Source organism: Otolemur garnettii, unplaced genomic scaffold, assembly GCF_000181295.1.
Source record: "Otolemur garnettii isolate 467f Iridium unplaced genomic scaffold, OtoGar3 scaffold00051, whole genome shotgun sequence".
NCBI classification, from domain to species: Eukaryota; Metazoa; Chordata; class Mammalia; order Primates; family Galagidae; genus Otolemur; species Otolemur garnettii.
Window position 1 is genome coordinate 10683874 of NW_003852446.1, and position 20145 is coordinate 10704018.

Sequence of the window (20145 nt, forward strand, 5' to 3'; positions counted from 1 at the left end):
TGTGTGCTTAATTAGCTTCTGAAGCTGGCTGTTGTTGGCATATACAAAGGCTACTGAGTTGTAGACATTGATTTTATACCCTGAGATGTTAACTGTATTTCTTGATTACTTTCAGGAGTCTTGTGGTTGAATATCTGGTGTTCTCTTAAGATCATATCATCCACAAAGAGGAATAATTTGACCTCCTCAGCCACCATTTGGATACCCTTTCTATCCTTCTCTGGACTGCATTGGCTTGAACTTCTAGCACTTTGCTGAATAGTAGTGGGGATAGAGGACATCCTTGTCTGGTTTGAGTTCTAAGTAGAAAAGTTTTAGGTTTTACTCCATTCAGTATACTAGCTGTCAGTTTGTCATAGATGGCTTCAATCAGTTTTAAAAATATGCAACCTATGCCTATATTCTTAAGTGTTCTTATTAGAAAAGGATGCCAAATTTTATCAAATGCTTTTTCTACATCTATTGAGAAGATTGTATGGTTTTTATTTTGCTTTTATTGATATGGTAAATTGCATTTATGGATGTGTATATGTAAACCAGCCTTGTATCCATGGGATGAAGCCTACTTGATCATGATGTGTAATTTTTTTAATGTGTAGCTGTAATCTACTGGCTAATTTTTATTGAGTATTTTTGCATCAATATACATTAATGAAATAGGTCTGTAGCTTTCCTTTTTAGTTGGGTCCTTTCCTGATTTTGGTATCAGGGTGATGTTTGCTTCATGGAACGTGTTGGGGAAGGGTCCTTCCTTCTCAATATTTTGGAATAGATTTTACAGTAGAGGTACAAGCTGTTTGTTGAAGGTTTGATATAATTCTGGTGTGAAGGGCCTTTTATTTACTGTTTTGGGGTTGGAAGTTTTTTTATTGTTTCTTTGATCTCAGTGCTTGATATTAGTCCCTCTAAGAGATCTATTTCTTCTTGGTTAAGACTAGGGAGAGGGTGTGATTCCAGGTAGTGGTCCATTTACTTCACATTGTCAAATTTCTGGGCATAGAGTTTCTTTTAGTATTCAGAGATAATCCCTTTTATCTCTGTGATATCTGTTATTTTCCCTTAATCACTTCTGATTGAGGTTGTTAGAGATTTTACTTTTCTGTTTCTAGTTTATCTGGGCAAAGATTTATCAATATTATTTGTTTTTGCAAAGAACCAACTTTTTGTTTCATTAATTTTCTGAATGATTCTTTTGTTTTTGATTTCATTTAATTTTGGTTATTTATTTTCTTCTGCTAGGTTTGGGATTATATTATTCTTTTCTATTTCCTTTAGATGATTCATTAGGTTGCTGATGTACTCTCTTTTGTGTTTTTCTGATGTAAGCATCTAGTTTGATTTAATTCCCTCTTTGAGACTGCTTTTTCAGTATCCCACAGGTTTTGGTAACAGGTTTTAGCTACTTAGTTGTTATGTTTGAGGAATTTAACAATTTACTCCTTTATCTCTTCCTTGTCCCAAATGTCATTCAGTATAAGGTTGTTTAATTTCCATGGCTTTGTGTGGGGATGAAAAGTTTTATTGGAGTTGAGTTCTACTTTTATTGCCTTGTAGTCTGAGAAGATACCAGGTATAATTTCAGTTCTTTTAATTTTCTTGAGGTTTGATTTTTTTTTATTAAATCACAGCTGTGTACATTAATGCGATTATGGGGTACAATGTGCTAATTTTATATATAATTTGAAGTACTTTCATCAAACTGGTGACACGAATTACCAGAACCTCTGGGATACCGCAAAGGCAGTCCTAAGAGGGAAATTGATAGCATTGCAAGCCTTCCTCAAGAGAACGGAAAGAGAGGAAGTTAACAACTTAATGGGACATCTCAAGCAACTGGAAAAGGAAGAACATTCCAATCCCAAACCCAGCAGAAGAAAAGAAATAACCAAAATTAGAGCAGAATTAAATGAAATTGAAAACAAAAGGATTATACAACAGATCAATAAATCAAAAAGTTGGTTTTGGAAAAGGTCAATAAAATAGATGAACCTTTGGCTAACCTAAACAGGAATAAAAGAGTAAAATATCTAATTTCATCAATCAGAAATGACAAAGATGAAATAACAACAGACTCCTCAGAAATTCAAAAAATCCTTAATGAATATTACAAGAAACTCTATTCTCAGAAATACAAAAATCTGAAGGAAATAGTCCAACACTTGGAAGTACGCCACCTTCCTAGACTTAGCCAGAATGAAGTGGAAATGTTGAACAGGCCTATATCAAGCTCTGAAATAGCATCAACTATCCAAAATCTCACCAAAAAGAAAAGTTGAGGTTTGATTTGTATCCTAGCATATGATCTATTTTGGAGTATGTTCCATGTTGTCAAGAACATATATTCCTTAGCTTTGGGATGGTATATTTTGTATATTTCTAATAAGCCCATTTGTTCTAGGGCCATGCATGAGTCCCTTGTGGCTTTATTTTCTGTTTAGAGGATCTTTCCAGTTCTGCCAGAGGGGGTGTTACAATCCCCACCTATTATGGTCTTATGGGATATCATATTGCTCAGATCAATCAATGTCTGTTTCATAAATCTGAGAGCATTTAAGTTGGGTGCATAAATATTTAGAATTGAAATATCTTCTTGTATTTTTCCCCTTAACCAAATTATAGATGACCATTCTCTTCTGCCTTGGAAAGTTTCAGCTGAAAAGTCTTCTGTCACCCTGACGGAACTCCAACTATCAGCAAACAAGTAGGTAAACTTCATTTTATGTGTGCATGCATGAATGTGATAAAGCCACATTTTTATCCCTATTTCTCTAAGCAGTTTATTTAGGTGTATCAGTCAGATATTGCCATAATGATGCCACACAACAAATTACCTCAAAACTCAGGGGCTTCAGATGGCAATAATTCATTATTGCTCACGCCTCTATAGATTAGCTGGTGGAGGAAGCTGCCCACATGGCTTGGCTTGACTCAGACTGCAAATTAGACCCAGGTTCCCACGTCTCTCCTTTTTCTTGAACTGGTGGGTTGCCTGGGGCATGTTCTTAAGGATATGGCAGAAGTGCAAGAGGGGTGAACTGAAATAGATAATGCCTTTTCTTCTCCAAAGTCCTAATTAACACTGTCACTTCTATCCACATTCCATTGACCAAAGCAAGTCTCATGGCCAAGGCCAACAATAATGTTTTGGTGAAATTTACTGTGCTTATAGAGGTAGGGATTGTTAAGTAACTTGGTAAAGTGTGTAGATACAGGAGGAGATGAAATTTGGGACCAATAATGCATTGTGCCACACACTGAACTAATAGGGTTTATAGAGACTACCTACACTCAGGCTCTCAATGTTAAGATCTTCTTTCCTAGGTGAATACAGAAAATGTAGGTTTAATACTTCCTGGTCATTGATATTGCTCAATAGTCTGTGGGTCCATGTCATACATATTCAGAAACCTAGACCAACTCTGTGCTAACACAGGTTTACCCAAGGAGATCTTTCCTTCTAGACACTCCATTTCATACCTATCTTTCTATCTTCTCTTTCTAACCTCTAACTCTTAACGTTTTTCCTCTATTAGATCCTATCACACATATTAACAGCTATTATGCTGGCTGGAATGAAGAGTACATTTGGAGAGCTGATGCTGGGTAAATGGTTTGGGACCAACTTGTGGAGAAGGCAAAAGAGTTGAAATGTTAACCACTATATCAAAGGAGCCCTTGAAATATGGTTTCTTCCAAGAACATAGGACATTTTGGAGAATTTAAGCCAGAGAAAGAATTAAATGGTCTTTTGTAAGCTAATTCAAGATGATATAAAACCAAGAAAATCTTCCACATTAAAAGAGTTAGCAAATATTATTTATTTGAACTTAGATTTAATTTTCTCTGTCTTTCCATGGTTCAAAATTTGGGACAATATAAAAAGGTATGCATTCAAAAGTTGCCATTGTTCATTTTGTGCTGCTGTAACAGAATACCACAGACTGGGTAATTTATAAAGAGTAGAGATTTATTTCTTACAGTTCCAGAGGCTGTAAAATCTAAGAATAAAGGACTACATATTATGAGAGTCTTCTTGATGCACATAATATGGCAGAAAGCATCATATGGCAAGAGAGAATGAGGTGGGGAGAAAAAGAGAAATTTAATTTGAAGCCTTGAGCCCTTACATAATTGCGATTAATCTATTCACAAGGGTAAGTTTCTCAAGATCTAAACAGCTTCCATTAGGTCCTACTTCCCAACCCTGTTTCATTGGGGATTAAATTTCCAACACATAAACTTTGGGGGACCTTTCCTAACTATAGCTGAAATCATGTTTCCATCCCTGTCCTTGTTCTCCCTAATCCCTACCCTTGCTCCCTCTAAGTGACTTTTTGTTTTAATTCGTTCTTTATCCTACCCGTATTTATGCAAATACAAATATATATTTTCTGTCCCTAGGTAATATACTATATACAGTCTTTTGCATCTTTCTTCATTAATAATATGAGGAGAAGGGAGTAAGATGGCGACCGAGTAACTGCTTCTTTGCAACCAGGCATGGTGAGACTGGGGAGAGAAGACTCCAGACATCTCTGGCTTGTGGGCTCTGCCCAGAAACATCCCTCAGGGGTTGCAGTAAGACAGCAAGAGACTTCTGGACCCCAGGAGGAGATCAAAAGCAGTGGAAAAGGGGTAAGTGGTTGTGTTCATTTGGCCTGAGGCTGTGGGTGCCGCAGCTATAACTATGAGTATACATGTTACTGCAGAAATCTTTCTAAATAAGTACATAGAGAGCTTCCTGATTGCATGATCACTTACTGTGTGAATGTACCATAGTTTATGAACATCTTATTGCACATTTGGATTGTTATTAATCTTTTTATACTGCAAATAATGTTACAACAAGTTACCTTATGTACAGATTATTTCTTCTATATGAAATCACGTTTCCATCCCTGTCCTTGTTCTCCCTAATCCCTACCCTTGCTCCCTCTAAGTGACTTTTTGTTTTAATTCCTTCTTTATCCTACCAGTATTTATAGGTATGCCTATAAAATAAATTCTTGCGGGTGGGATTGCTAGGCTAGAGGGAAAATTTATTTGTAGGTTTGATAGACATTGTCAAATTGTTCTTCATAGGAATTTTACCATTTTGAACTTCAACCAGCCACATATGAATTACCTTCACAGCCTTGCCAACAGACCCTCTGTATTTTTAAGTCTTTGGATCTTATGAATGAAATTGAGTTTATCATCACACGTTTAAAAGACAGATCTTTTCATCTGTCATTAGATATGTTTCTTTGTTCACTTTTCTATTGGGATGTTAATCTTTTTCATTTCAATTTTTGGAAGTTTTAAAAAATATATATATAACAGAGATTAGTACTTGGTGTTATGATTCAAATAAATTCCCTAATATTATTTGTCTTTGACTTTGCTCATGTGCTTTCATTCCATGAAAAAAATTATTAGTTTTTATTTCATTGACTTTTATCTTTTCTTTTAGTCTTCAGGATTTTTTTTTTTTTTTTTGAGACAGGGTTTCACTCTGTCGCCTTGGCATCATAGCTCACAGCAACCTCAAACTCTTGGGCTCAAGTGATCCTCTTGCCTAAGCCTTCCTAGTTGCTGGGACTACAAATACCCACTACAATGCCTGGATAGTTTTTCTCTTTTTAGTAGAGATGGGGTCTTATGCTTGCTTAGGCTGTTCTCAAACTCCTAAGTTCAAGTGATCCACCTGCCTCAGCCTCTCGGAGTTCTAGCATTATAGGTGTGAGCCACCATGTCAGGCCCAGGCTTTAGGATTCTTTTTCCTTTTTTATTAAATCATAGCTGTGTACATTAATGCAATCATGGAGTACAATGTGCTGGTTTTACATACAATTTGAACTGCTTTAATCAAATTGGTCAACATAGCCTTCACAGCATTTTCTTAGTTATTGTGTTAAGACATTTATATTCTACACCTAGTAAATTTCACATGTACCTTTGTAAGATGCACTGTAGGTGTGGTCCCACCAACTGTTCTCCCTACACCCATCCTCCCCCCTCCTTTCCCCTCCTTCTCCCCTTTCCCCTTCTTCTTGGGCTATAATTGGGTTATAGCTTTCATAAGAAAGCTATAAATTGGTTTCATAGTAGGGCTGTGTACACTGGATACTTTTTCTTCCATTCTTGAGATACTTTTCTAAGAAGAATATGTTCCAGCTCCATCCATGTAAACATGTAAGAGGTAAAGTCTCCATCTTTCTTTAAGGCTGCATAATATTCCATGGCAGGCTTTAGGATTTTTAAAGTCATTTGTTAGGAATGCCTTCACAGCCACCAAGGTTATAAAACAATTCACTTATGTGTTCTTCTAGCACTTTAGTGGTTTTGAGACTCAAATATTGGATACATTTGAAGTTTATTTTGGTGCACAGTGGAAAATGTTGATCCAACAATTTTTCCAGGTATCTAGCAAGATAGCTTGTAGTGCCAGTCTTCTTTGTTCTCTTTTTATTAGTTTTTCTGATTAATCTTGCTTTATTTTTCCCTGTAGACTTTAGAAGTAGCTTGTCTACATCAAAAATATCTATTAGTATTTTTATGAAGATTATATTAAATTTATAGATTAGTATAGTTGACGTATTTATAATGCTGAGAGTTCCTTTCTAAGATCATGGCATACCATTCTATTTTTCAGGTCTATTTTTTGTGTGTTTTGAGATTATTTGAAGGTCTTCACATAGATTTTGCACATTTTTGTTACATTTATCCTCAGGCATTTTGTCCTCTCTGATTTTCTTATATACAGAATTTTCTTTCATTATGTTGGCTTATGATTGGTAAGTGGTTGGTTGTATGTTATGATTGGTGAGTGGTTGGTTGTATGTAGGGTGACTGTTGGGTTCTGTGTATTAACTTTATATTCCACTATCTTCTATTTGTTTTCTGGTAGAGTCCTTTAGTTATTCATTTATATAATCTTATTTTCTATAAATAGAAATGATTTTTCCTCCAGATATACTTTTTCTTTCTAATATTTATAGCTTAAATAAATAAGTAAATAAATAAATAAAATTTGAGATGGAGTCTCACTATGTCGCCCTGGGTAGAGTGCCGTGGCATCATAGCTCATAGCAATCTCAAACTCTTGGGCTTATGCAATTCTCTTGCCTCAGGCTCCTGAGTAGCTGGGACTACAGGCACTGACCACAATGCTTGGCTATTTTTTGGTTGCACTTGTCATCGTTGTTTAGCAGGCCCAGGTCAGGCTCGAACCCACCAGCCTCAGTGTATGTGGCCGGCATTCCTACCCACTGAGCTATGGGCGGTGCCTCAAATTTATTTTTATTATGTAATTTCTCTATTAAAAATCTCAAGTAAACTCAATTGGATAATTTTAATCTCTATAAATATGATCATGCCTAGAATTAAGTTATGATTTAAAAGCTTGCAATTTGATATTTTTTTCACGTTAATGTCACAATGAGGCTTTTAATGATAGAGATTTTGAGTGCCATGGTGATATGCCCTCAGACTCAGCTGTTAGGCTTGAGGGTCTACTTTGGGTACTTTAGAGCATTGGGCTAGTAGGAAGATAGAGTGACCCCCAAGGCAGAAGAGATTTCAGAATCAGAGGCACTGACTTGATGTAGAGATGACTTTGGAATTCTACCCATGTTGGCAAAGTATAGACAGAACTAAAGTGCTTTTTGTGTCACATTTCACTCTGACTTACTCCTGATATTTGCATTTCTTCCATATTTTTGCCCTCCTGCTTGGCTTCTTCCTTCTCTTCTTCCTTATTTTGGAGATAGCAACATTTGAGGAGGTTTTCTGACAATTAGATTGGATTTAAATCTTATGCCATATTAAAGAAAATTTAAAGTAGGAGTCTATGGTGGGCCAAGAATGGAAACCCAGAAGATAGTGGGAGAAATGTTTTAAAAAACTACAAATATGAACTTTTATCTTAAATAGGGGTACCGTGGTACCCAAAATCTGACCAATAAGGGAAGGGCTTTCATGTTAGACCTCTGTCAGGAAGTTACTCTTCCCTTGAAAAAGCTGGAACCACAGTACAACCTTCCCATGGCTGGCTGCCAGGCAGGATTCTGAGAACATGAAGGTTAGAGGATCCAAGGAAAGGTCAGGATGGGGAAGGTGGTGGGGATTCCTAGTGACAGACACTTTTGAAGATAAATTCAACGTAGATCATTGATAAAGATTCAGTATTTCATATGATCTCCAGACAGAGATTGGGAGCATGTGCAATTACTGGAGGTCCACATAGAATGCAATTTCATCCCAGTGAGGACTGGTCTGGGATCAGAGCATATAAGCCACATGGAAGGGGAGCCACAGAACCTAGGCAACAAGGGAAGAGAAAGAAGAACAAGATCGAAGCAGAGACAATTTTCTTGTCCACATTGTTAATGGCTTGGAAGGACTGGAAATGAAAATAAGTAGCACAACAAAGTCCATTTGTGGTTTGTTGTTTTGCTTGATCAACTAACTGATTATTGATCAGCTGTTTCATTCCATAGCGGGGATCCAGTCTTTGTTGTTGTTTTGGACAAAGTACTGCTTGATCAAATCCTGCAGAAATTGTTAGAAATAGTCCTTTAGACTAGGAGGAACTAACAGATGATATAAGCTGAGATTTCTGGGCCTAAAATGGATAAAAATAGGCAGCGTAGAAAATACCCTTTATCGAATATTGCTTTAATCAGCTTATTTCTATTTTGGTATTACAGTGCCACGTAGGCCTTCAGTGGTATTAGTCAAAAGAGAACAAGGGCCTCAGGGATGGAATTTTTAGGTTGTAGGGAATTGTGTGAACTCTGGTTACTTAATTGTTAGGATCCTGTGATTTTTCATTGTAATGCAGGAGTAATATTTGTATCATAGGAATTTTATGAAAGAATAAATAAATGATGGGTATAAAAATTTAGCATCATACCTGAAGCATACAAAATCCTCTGTAAGTGGTAATTAGTAGTCATATTATTATATCTGCATTTATAATAAACAGTGGGCCTGGTCTGACTCCTTACTCAACTTTCATTTTAGTTTTCTTAACTGTTTAAACTATTAATAAGATACAGCAAAATTAATTACAACCCTGGCTTTCTAAAATCCTAGAAGATTTCAGGACAGAATAGCAAGGTCAAACTTCTGATATAAATTGAGTAACTACAGCCATATTGCATCCCTTTGACCTGTTCCTGTTTGAGTGTTTAACATTGCAGGATAGCCTTCCTCTGTGGGTCTCAATTGAAGGAAGGAAGAATAACCGCTTTTCTTTTTTGTTCCTGTATCTGTGAAAGCTATAGATTACAGTTCTGCCTTTGAGGAGAATTTTAGAGTATGGCATTTTAGGAAACAGAGGTGTCCCTGTTGAAGCTCACATTATGGATAAAAACTCACCCTTAAGTATTGTCTTTGTATGTTATGTTTTGCTGATTTTCTCCCCTTTTTTCCCCTTCAGGCTATATATAGCTGATGATTCTACACTGAATTAGTAAGGATATTCCAGAGAGCTAATAGTTGCAGCTTTTAACCCTAAGGTATCGTTATCTAATCTATAAATTATTTTTCTTTTCACTTATTTTATGTATCCTTCTATTTTCTTGGTTTGCTTCCTGGCTCTGTTATCAAAAATATATGATTCTTAGTTTTCTTCTTGTCACAATAACATTAGAAGTCATAAAGAAAACTGTCTTGGAGTGATTAATATAGTGGAACTTTCTTCAGATTGATTTAATCAGCACAGAGCAGGAAGAAACAAAACTTTCCAAATGTTTCTACTTGTACAATATAAATTAAATTGGAAATAGACAACCATGTAAATTCATTCCCTTATCTGGCTTTTAGCATAATTTACAATATATAACATCTGTTCTCTTTGCCTGAGTAAATCAAATTTACCCTCTTTTATCTTCAAGTTTATCAATACAAGGTGGAGGAAAAGTAACAAGCAATTAAGATGCTTTAAGCTCTTTGCCTCAAGGCTAATCAGACCCATCCTCTATAGTTTTGTAATAATACCTTGCAATTTGGCGGCTACAAACCTTTTATTATATGCCTTTAGTCGTTTGTAATATGACTATATTGAATTTCATTTATCAAAAAGGTTAAAGAGCTAATTTACTTTAGGTAATTTCTTAACCCCAAAAGAACTTTTCCTACTTTTGAATGTTTTCATTATCCATTTGTACAATTGAGAAATGTTTTTATGAATTTTAGAACACTTTGATGACAATGGGATCAATTATGATGACAAAATTTATCTCAATAAATTGTGATTTTGACAGAAGTAATGCAATTTAAGAAATAACAAGAGCTAACCATTTCTACTAAATTTCAGATGCTGTTCCAAATACTTTGTATACTTTAACACTTAACTGTGTCCTTATAACAATATAACATTTATATCCCTAATTTTCACAGAAAAAGAAATGGAGGCTCAGATTAAATGACTCATCAAGGTCTCATTGGCCTTAAGTGCTAAAACTGGGATGTGAATTCATGCTTAGCTTCCCATCTAGCTACCCACATCAAGTTGGGCAAATTGTGGCAGATTAAAATGATTTTGATATTGAAGCAAAAATGTTGCTATCCTTAAAGATAGCAGTCTGCATCTTCGTAAATCAAGCCCAGAGAAGGCCTTCCATAGAGTTGCTGTTGAACATTGTCATTGGTGAAGACTCAGGTCCAAATGATTTCATATAAGTAGAGCTGAATGAAATAAAAACCTTCACTAGACAAAGGGCAGTGTGACATCAGGGGTCGTGTTCATCTTCTTGGCTGATCTAGTTACAGGGCCTAGAATGGGCTTGGCCCATAATAAGTGCTCATAATATTCATAGAATTGAATTGAAAATCACTTTGGTCATGTGAAACTTGGTTTATAGTTTTAAATATCACTTTTGCATTTATAAAATTAATACTTGCTCACTATAAAGAATTTAAGCAATAAAGAAAGGAAATCACCCCCAATCCTACCACTGTACCTAAAAACAATTGCTAGTGACATTACTATCAGTCCAAATATTATTGCATGTACCTATGTAGAAAGAAGGATATGTCTTAACACTGTGATTAAGTAAATGAGGTGAAAGCTATGTTAATTAGTAGGATGTAAGTACTCCAATTTGTACAAATAATCAACACATTGAATCCCACAAAGGTATAAATGTAGTCATGACCTATGTATATATGACTTAATAAAAAAAAAGGAAAAAGAAAGGATAGATAAAATACTTTAAAAATAGGATTATTCTACACAAATGATTTTATTAAATATAATTTTAATTTTGCCTAAATTTAACAAAATCAAAAAAACATTGAAGTAAACCTAAAGGAATCATTATAATATAAATCAGTATGTCTTTACTGCAAGAGTTATTATTTCCTAGATTATCCCATGATCCCTTTCAGGTTATGACAAAAGAGAATATTAAAAAAACAAGGTTTTAGGGCTGGGAGTAATGCTAGCACTTTGAGGGGTAGAGATAGAAGGAATGCTTGAGGCTAGAAGTTCAAGACCAGCCAGGCTAATATCATGAGACCTCATCTCTACAAGAAGAAAAGAATTTAAGGTTTTGTATGTGTATAGATAGATAGATATACCTTAGTTTCATATGTACATGCTTTAGTTTTATATAGTATTTTTTTGACTCCTGATTTTATTATTCAGTTTATTTTTTTCTATTTAAAGTAGTCTTCAGTGGCTGGGAAGCCTTGTGTTCCAAGACCAGAGTTAGTTGCAGCTGGTTGTTGTTGGAAGTGGGGTGGCTTGGGGGCCTGGGATGGGTGCAGGGAGACCCTGCTCTGCTGGCTGTCCTGGGTGGAGAAGATAAACTGCACTTCACAGAGCCTGGGGTGTGGTGGGAAGGGGATGAGGCAGGATCAGCAAGCTGGGGAGATGGGACCCACCTCAGTCCCCAGCTTCATTTTCTTCTAACATTTCCTCACTGGGGGCCTTCTCTGCAGTCTTGGGAACCTTCTTTTTTTTTTTCTTTTTTCTGGGTTTTTTCGACTTGCAGAACTCTGGAGGAGGGCCTTTAGCTTTGTGTTCTGGACCTTCATCTCAGACTTTTAGGTCAGGCTCAAAGGGATCAACTGATTATCTGCATGGGGCCATTGGGCATGAGCAGAACTGTAAATTTAAACTGGGCAAAAAATTCACCCTCCTTCTCTTAGAGAACATTAAATGGTTGCAGCAGTTCATGTTTGGTACACTCCACTACAACCATCGGAGCCTTTTTCTCATCTTCAAATGCTCTTAAAATAAATGGCATGGCATCAAAACACCTTTCCACCTCACTGAAGAAGGCATATAAAGTTTCCATTTTCAGGCCATACCGCTTAGAGAGGTCTCGTTGGTAAATGATGGTTCTCTGTCCTGCATCCTTGGCCTTGCATTCTCCTGACCTGACAAGGACTTCATGGTCCTTCTGCTGGTCTGTGGGATTCTGGATAATAGTTTTTTCTCCATCAATGACATGCTGCTTCAACTGATGTGACAGCATCCCTTCTATTGGTGTGCAATTAAATGAGTGAGCAACTATGTTCTGGGCTTCTGTCACTTGTATATTCTGGTTTCCAGGTTTGACCAGGCATAGGGCAGCTTCAGCACAAAGGTGAGCTGCCTTAACCACATCTGTTTTCCACCCTGTTACTTGGGTCCCCTGAGGTCCATCAACCACAAAAATGTGAGCCACATTGGTGATGAAGCCATCCAAGTGGACCCCCAAGGTCAATTTTTACCAAGTCACCTTCCTTGAGAATATAGTCCTGATCACTCTTCAAAGGAGAGGAGTGGCATACACAGTTATTTACTGAAATGCTGGTGGGAAAGGCAATACCTTTCTTCATTTCCTTTTCTTTTTTGAAGACTTTCCCTGTCTCTTTCATAGTCATGGCATCACCTTTCTCACACAGACTCAGTACTGACACACCTGGACTGGATGATTCCACCAAAGTCCAAAGTACCCCTCCAAAGACTCCAACCCAGGCCTGGCCACTCAGGTCTAGTTTTTGCAGTTGTTTTTTTTTTTGGCCAGGGCTGGGTTTGAACCTGCCACCTCTGGCATATGGGGCCAGCGACCTACTCCTTTGAACCACAGGTGCCACCCAGGTCTAGTTTTATATAGTATCAATTTATATTCCTGATATGAAATGTGAAGGCATTAGCATTTTTATTCTTCTATTTCCCCTCCTCCTCTTTATCTTATTATATTAGTATTTTTGAATTGTTATAGTTTATATTGTATTGTTTTCACTTTTGATAACTCAAACAATTATCTAAAATTGATCTCTAGATAAATGAGGCTTTTACCACCAATTCTTTTACTATGTATGTGTTCTTCATTTTGATGCATCTCTTAATTAAACAGGTTGCAAATTCATGTCTTGCTTTCTAAGAAAGGCTCATGTGTATTCTATTCCTTGAGTTGATTTTATGTTTGAGATTATATGCATATTGTCTTTTATTTGAATGTCATCATGACTGGGTATAATATTCTTGGGTACACTTTCCCTTAGAATGTTGTGGACGCATTTCCACTGTCCTGTCTTTGAAAGTTATTATGTGAAGACTGATCATAGCCCAGTTCTTCCTACTCATCCCATCCATCCTTTGTATCAATTTGCTTTTTCTCTCTTGAATTCCAGAAAGATTCTTTATTTTTCAAGTTGAATAATTTAACCAGAACATGATAAGTGCTATGAAACAGTTTTTTTCTGGACTTAATGTGCTTTTTCATTTTGTATACTCATGTTTGTGTTAGCTACAGGAAAATTTTCTTTTATCACATCTTTGGATGCTTTTTTTTATCTCTTTGATGATATCTCTGCTCTAGGGGTCTCAATTACCTTTCTTTTGGATTGTTTTTATCTTTCCTTCATTAGTATAGCTTTTCCCTGATATCCTTAACATTTTTATTTGCATTCATGATTATCTCAAGTTTCTTTATTTTTTTTCCTTTTTAAAAAATTCAAAATATTAAAGGGGTACAATTGTTTTAGGTCATGTAGGTTGCTTTTGTAATGCTTGAGTTCTGGCCACAGGCATGCTCATCATCCAAATGGTGTTTATTGTATCAATTAGGTAGGTTTTTAATCCATCACCTGTGGTTGAGTTTTACTTGTCTCTGTGCATGTGTACTTATTGGGTTAGTTCTAATTAGTACCAAGATAATAATAAGTACATGTGGCATTTGTTTTCCATTCTTGAGATACTTCACTTAGGAGAATGGTCTCCAGTTCTATCCAGATTGCTGCAAAAGGTATTCATATTTTTTATGACTAAATAGTACTCCATAATATACATATCCCACATTTTGTTAACCCACTCATGAATTGATGGGCGCTTGAGTTGATTTCACAATTTTGCAGTTGTGAATTGTTGCCATAAACATTTGAGTGCAGATTTCTTTTTGGTGAAAAGTCTTTTTTTCTTTTGGGTAGATCCCCAATAGTGGAATTGCTGGATCAAATGATAGGTCTACTTTTAGTTCTTTGAGGAATCATACATAGGGAAAATGGGAAATGATAGCTAAATGTAACTTCATAGGCCATCCCTGAGTTACAAACATCTGACTGATGTTTGACTCACACTTAGAAATGGAGGCTATTCCAGGTAATAAGTACCTGTTGCAACTTACATACAAATCCAACTTAAGAACAAACCTACAGAACCTATTTCATTCAAAATCTAGGGACCACCAGTATTTACAAAATATTCATTATAGAATTTTACAAAGAGGTGGACATTTAGAGAATGTTTTATAAATATTTTATAAAATTTTGTAATGAATATTTTATAAATAAATGTAAATTTAGCTATAATTTCCCATTTTCCCTATTATGGTGACTTTTGGGACACCTGTGTTTTACATAGATGTTAATCTAATTGTCAGGCCCACTAACAGTGTGTAAGCATTTCTTTCACTCTGAATCCATGCCAACATCTATTTTCTTAGACATTTTAATAAAAGCCATTCTTTCAGGGGTAAGATGATATCTCATTGTGGTTTTAATTTGCATTTCCCTGATGATTAGTGATGTCACGCATTTTTTTCATATATTTATTGGCCATTTGTCTTTCTTCTTTTGAGAAGCTTCTGTTCATGTAGAAGATATGCCCACTTTTTAATAGGGTTATTTGTTTTTTCTTGCAGATTTGCTTAAGTTCCCCATAGTACCCTAAATGATTTACAAATTCATTGCAGTCGCCATTAAATTACCAATGTCATACATTACAGATCTGGAAAAAATAATTCTATGCTTTATTTGGAATCAGAAAAGGGCCCAAATATCCATAGCAATCCTGAGCAAAAGGAATAAATTTGAAGGGATCACATTGCCAGACTTCAAACTGTACTATAAAGCTATAGTAACCCAAATAGCATGGTATTGGTACAAAATAGAGACATAGACTAATGGGATAGAACAGAGAACCTGGATGTAAAACCATTTACCTACAACTAACTAATTTTTTTTTATTTTTAAAATGTAAATATATTTAAAAAAATTAAAACACCTAAGAAATGTAATCTGTACATATGAAAAAGTAAAATATTTATAAATGCATTATGAGTAGTAGCAATATTATCCATAAGCAGCAGTTAGTGTTTATTTTCCCCATATTTTGGTTTAATACATAGTGTAGTGATAGTTTATTCTCTTTAGGGAAATTGCATAAGCTACATATTGAAAGGTTCCGGATCCAAGGATGAAATCAATTCTGAGACAGGAGACAAAAAGAAGACAGAGATCTAATTCGTGCAATTAAAGTGGTTTTTATTCCACTTGAAGTGCAGGTGGGGTGAGAATCTTGACTAGGGAGAAATCCACACATGGGCTATGGTAGATAGGAAATTAAAGGGTTAGGGCAGCCAGGATTGGTGGCATTCCTATTTCCTGGGAGGGACATGAGTCTGACCCTTCCTGGGTGGGCCATGAACCTGACATCTGATTCTATGATTCTAGCCTCTTTAGTTTATTATAAGGAGGTAAGGTGATGGGCGTGGCATCTCTTTGACTGCTTCTTGCAGGGGGAGGGGCTTCATGGGCTGCCTATAAAAAGAATGGGAGGGGGAGAGAGGAATGTAGAGGGGAGTGGTGTTTACAGGAATTCTTTTTTTTTTTTTAGTCTGAGGTGGTTGTTATCCAGTAGGGTGAGAATATGAGCAGTTTTGGGGTGATTATCTGCTTAGTAAATTGAGAGATGCAGCAAAGAATTGCTGATCTGTAACTGAGAATGAGAAGGATTATAATTAGTGACTTTATCATCAGTTGAGGTCGATGGGTAGGAGAGTAGGGCTAGAATTGACAGGAGGGGTAGCCAGAAGGAAGAAAAGAAGGAAGAAAAAAATTGGGTTTCTTCAGGGAGAAAATCTTGGAACGTGTCCTGTAGCCACAAATTTTTGCAGGCTTCAAGGAGGTCATTCCAACCTTGAATGTGTGAGAGTAGCCAGGCATCCTGAGAAAAGTTATGGAGAAAAGGAAAAATCTGGAAGGAATGTTACACATTTATTAGGAAGTGAATTCTTGGGATGCTGGTGAGTTTAAGGTGGCAGGGGACAGTACTTGTGACTTCCAATGATAGTTCTTTAGCGTTGGAAGTTTTTCTGTAGAACACAGTTTTATTCAGGATTGGTCAATCCAACATGGGAGTTCCACAAGGTGAATAGCCATGGGGGTCCCGTAAAGAACCGTGTGATGGCCTGTCCAATGAGGAGATAAAGTCTTGCAGGGCAAGGGAGATTTGAGGAGAACTTGTTGCCCTGCCAATTGGTCTGTGACTTTCTCTGCTGAGGGTTGGGGTAAAAGCTGATTGATTGTTTTTCTAAGTTTGTCTCTAGTTCTGCCATACATTATTTGTAATGGGCTGTAAAAGAGGGGTTTGTGAGGGGTGCAGCGAATGTGGAGTAAGGTGATGGGGAGGAACTTAATCCAATCTTGTTTGTGTTGGAGTACTAATTTTGTGAGATGTTGTTTAAGGCTGCTATTTGTCTGTTCTACATTTTTTGATGATTGGGGTCTGTAAGGTACATGGAGATGCCACTGGGCTTGTGAGATTCCTAGGGCTTGTGAGATTTGGGAGGTGATGTGGCTAATGAAATCTGGGCCATTGTCGCTCTGAATAGAGCTGGGAAGACCGAATCTAGGAATAATGTGGTGACCTTTACAGTGAATAATGGCAATTTCCTTTGGAAGTGTAGCTCCATTTAGGAGGTCTTTAACGAGTGTGGCATTGATGATGGAGGAGCCTTGGGTGGTAATGAATCCCCTTTCTTGCCATATGGCTGCATGGTGGAGTTGTAAGGCTTTAGTGAGGGCTAAGAGTTCTGCTTCCTCTGCGAGGAAGTGCCCAGGGGCAGAGTAACAGGTGATACTGTGGGAAGAAGACACTATAGCAGAACCTGTCTTGGCAATGGAGTGAACTGCCATCAATAAACCAGGTGTCCTCAGGATTCAGTAAGGGAAAAAGAGAAATATTTAGAAAAGGGTACAATGTTACAATAGGATCTACAGGGAGGTCAGATTGAGAGAATGGAGGGGGTGTTGGGGAGGGGTTGGAGAGGAGCAGAATGGGTAGTGAGAGGTGGCGACCAGCTGGAATCATCAAGGTTGCTTGCAATTTTGAGAGAATATCTCTACTTAGTAGGGAAACATTACATGAAGGAATAGTAAGGAATGAATGTGAGAAAGAGTGTCCAGAAAGTATGTACCATATAGGTGGAGTAACATAGGGGTGGATATTACCATCAATACCCATCACTGAGATCTCTGTCTGTTTTAAGGGACCTTTATAAGATGGCAGTGTGGAAGAGGTTGCTCCCATGTCTATTAAAAAAGAAATTGGCTTATCTTCTACTAGCAAAATCTTCCAGAGTTTAGACCTCGTAATTATCCAAGGGGCACTCTGATCCTCCGGGAACTGTGAATCTTCAACAGCTAGGCCTAGAAGATCGGGAAATTCAGGCACGTTTTGGGTGTATACGCAAACCAGGTTCTCAGGAGAATTTGGCCAGTTACACTTGTAGTGAGGCCTTCTGAAGGCTGGACATGGTTTGTGGGAAGGGTTTGGCTTTGGGCATAGTTTTGCCCAGTGACCTGGCCTGCCGCATTTAATACACAGTCCTGGGGGAAATCTCGTTGTTTTTTTTAGAGTACCCTGGGGAATTCTGAGAAACTGCCGTATTTTGCCTAATGGCAGAGGCCAATAACTGGAATTTTGAGAGCCACTGTCTTTTAAAAGCATCCTCATGATTATTAAAAACTTTAAAAGCCAGGTTAATAAGATCTCGCTAAGAGATTTGAGGGCCCTGGGGGATTTTTTGAATATTTTCCGGATGTCAGGTGCAGATTGAGAGATAAAATGCATGTTAACGATGAGTTTGCCTTGGTAGCTCTCTGGGGTTAGGGTAGTATATCGCTGGAGAGCTTCATTAAGATGAGCTAAAAACTCGGCAGGATTTTCATCCTCTTTTGGGGTAATTTCTCTTAATTTATCATAATTGACAGTCTTATGGGCTGTTCTCTTTAGCCCCTCTAAGAGACACTGGACCATGTGGTTATGGAGGCAGATTCCAGCAGCATCAGTTTGGTAATTCCAATTGGGGTCCTCCCGGGGAATAGCCCAAGTTTCTTCTGGCAGATTTTGATCTATTCTGCGTAGGTCTTCAGCATAAATTTGGGCTTGAGTCCAGACTTGCTGCCTTTCCTCTGAAGTTAGAGTGGAGGTGAGGATAACATATAAATCATGCCAGGTTAAATCATATGATTGAGTTAGATATCTAAATTCTTGAGAGTATTTTGTGGAATCTGTAGAGAATGAGCCTAATCTTTGATTTATGTGGGAGAGATTTGAAAGAAAATGGGACAGGAACCCTGGCAATGACTTCCATTCCACAACCTCTCAGAGGTGGTATAAGGGTTGAGGTATTTTGGAAGTGGGAGGTCTAAAGGTGTGGCCAGACCTAGTATGGGGTGGGGAAACTGGGTCTGGCATGTTTTTATCCATTCCAGATCCACCGTTCTTTTTTTCTCTCACTGCACATTGGGGAGTTGGGGAATTGGAGAAGAGGGGGAGGGATGGAAGTTGGAGAAGAGAGGGGAGGGGTAGAAGTTTGCCCGTAGGGAGGAAGTGGGGGGTGGTTATCTGCCAGATGGAAAGAAGACAATGGAGAGTCAGATGAGTCTGAAGAATTTGGAGGTATTCGTGCAAGGGGAATTTTAGTATATGTGCTGCCGAAGCAAGCACATGCGCAAGGGGAATTTGAGAGAGTTCATAGGATGAACACAGGGAAGAAGTATTTCAAGTTGTGAGGAATGAGTGAATGTAAGGAATCTCTGACCATTTGGCTAATTTGTGACAGTAATTTTTGAGATAAGTGAGAATTGAGATATCGAAGGTGCCATGTTTAGGTCAATGTGCAACGTTGCCAAGTTTGTACATAGGCCAAACAATATTATGTAGAAAAATAAGGCATTTAGGTTTGAGGTCAGGGTAAAGATATAGAGGTTTGAAGATAGTTAGAAGACAGCTTAGAGGTGAAGAAGGAGGGGATCCATGACTGAATGATGTCCATAGTAAACACTGGAGAAAGAAAATAAATGAGATTAAAGCTAACACGAAGAGGCCGTGAGCAGAAAATAAAGGGACCAAAAGGACCAATAAAACAGCAGAGACTGCAATAAAAGGACTGAGACTGCAACCAGAGAGGGCTTCCTCTGCTGTGCTTGTCAGCCAAATCTAGACCTCCAGGAAGATTAGAGATGACTGAACCTGGTTCACTGAACTAAACTACTGAAAACAATCCAGGCCCACAGTAGGGTTGGGGAGGCAGGTGTGAGATTACCCGGACTCTCCACTTATGACTTTGGTCAAAAGAGGGTTCACCTCTGTACATGGCTTCAACCAGCCAAAGAGGCCTGGGCCCACAGTAGGGTACCAGGGGACATGATGCGGGAGAGGGAATTCAGCCTCTGAGTGTGTATAAAAGGAGTTGAGAGATCATATAAAAATACACAAGAGTGTGAAAAGATGGGGGGGAAGAGGAGGAGGTAGAGTAGGAACAGGAAGAGGAAAGAATTTACACATCTTTATACAGAATTCACATCGACATCAGTAAACTACCAGTCCTTTTATATTTTCAGTGCCTTATCAAAATATGGGTAACAAAGTTCTTCATT

The 20145-nt window shown here is 37.5% G+C and overlaps 1 pseudogene; it reads right to left on the reverse strand.

Moving 5' to 3' along the window:
* Positions 1-11875: 11875 nt before the first annotated feature.
* Positions 11876-12876, reverse strand: LOC100963422 (annotated as a pseudogene).
* Positions 12877-20145: the final 7269 nt, after the last annotated feature.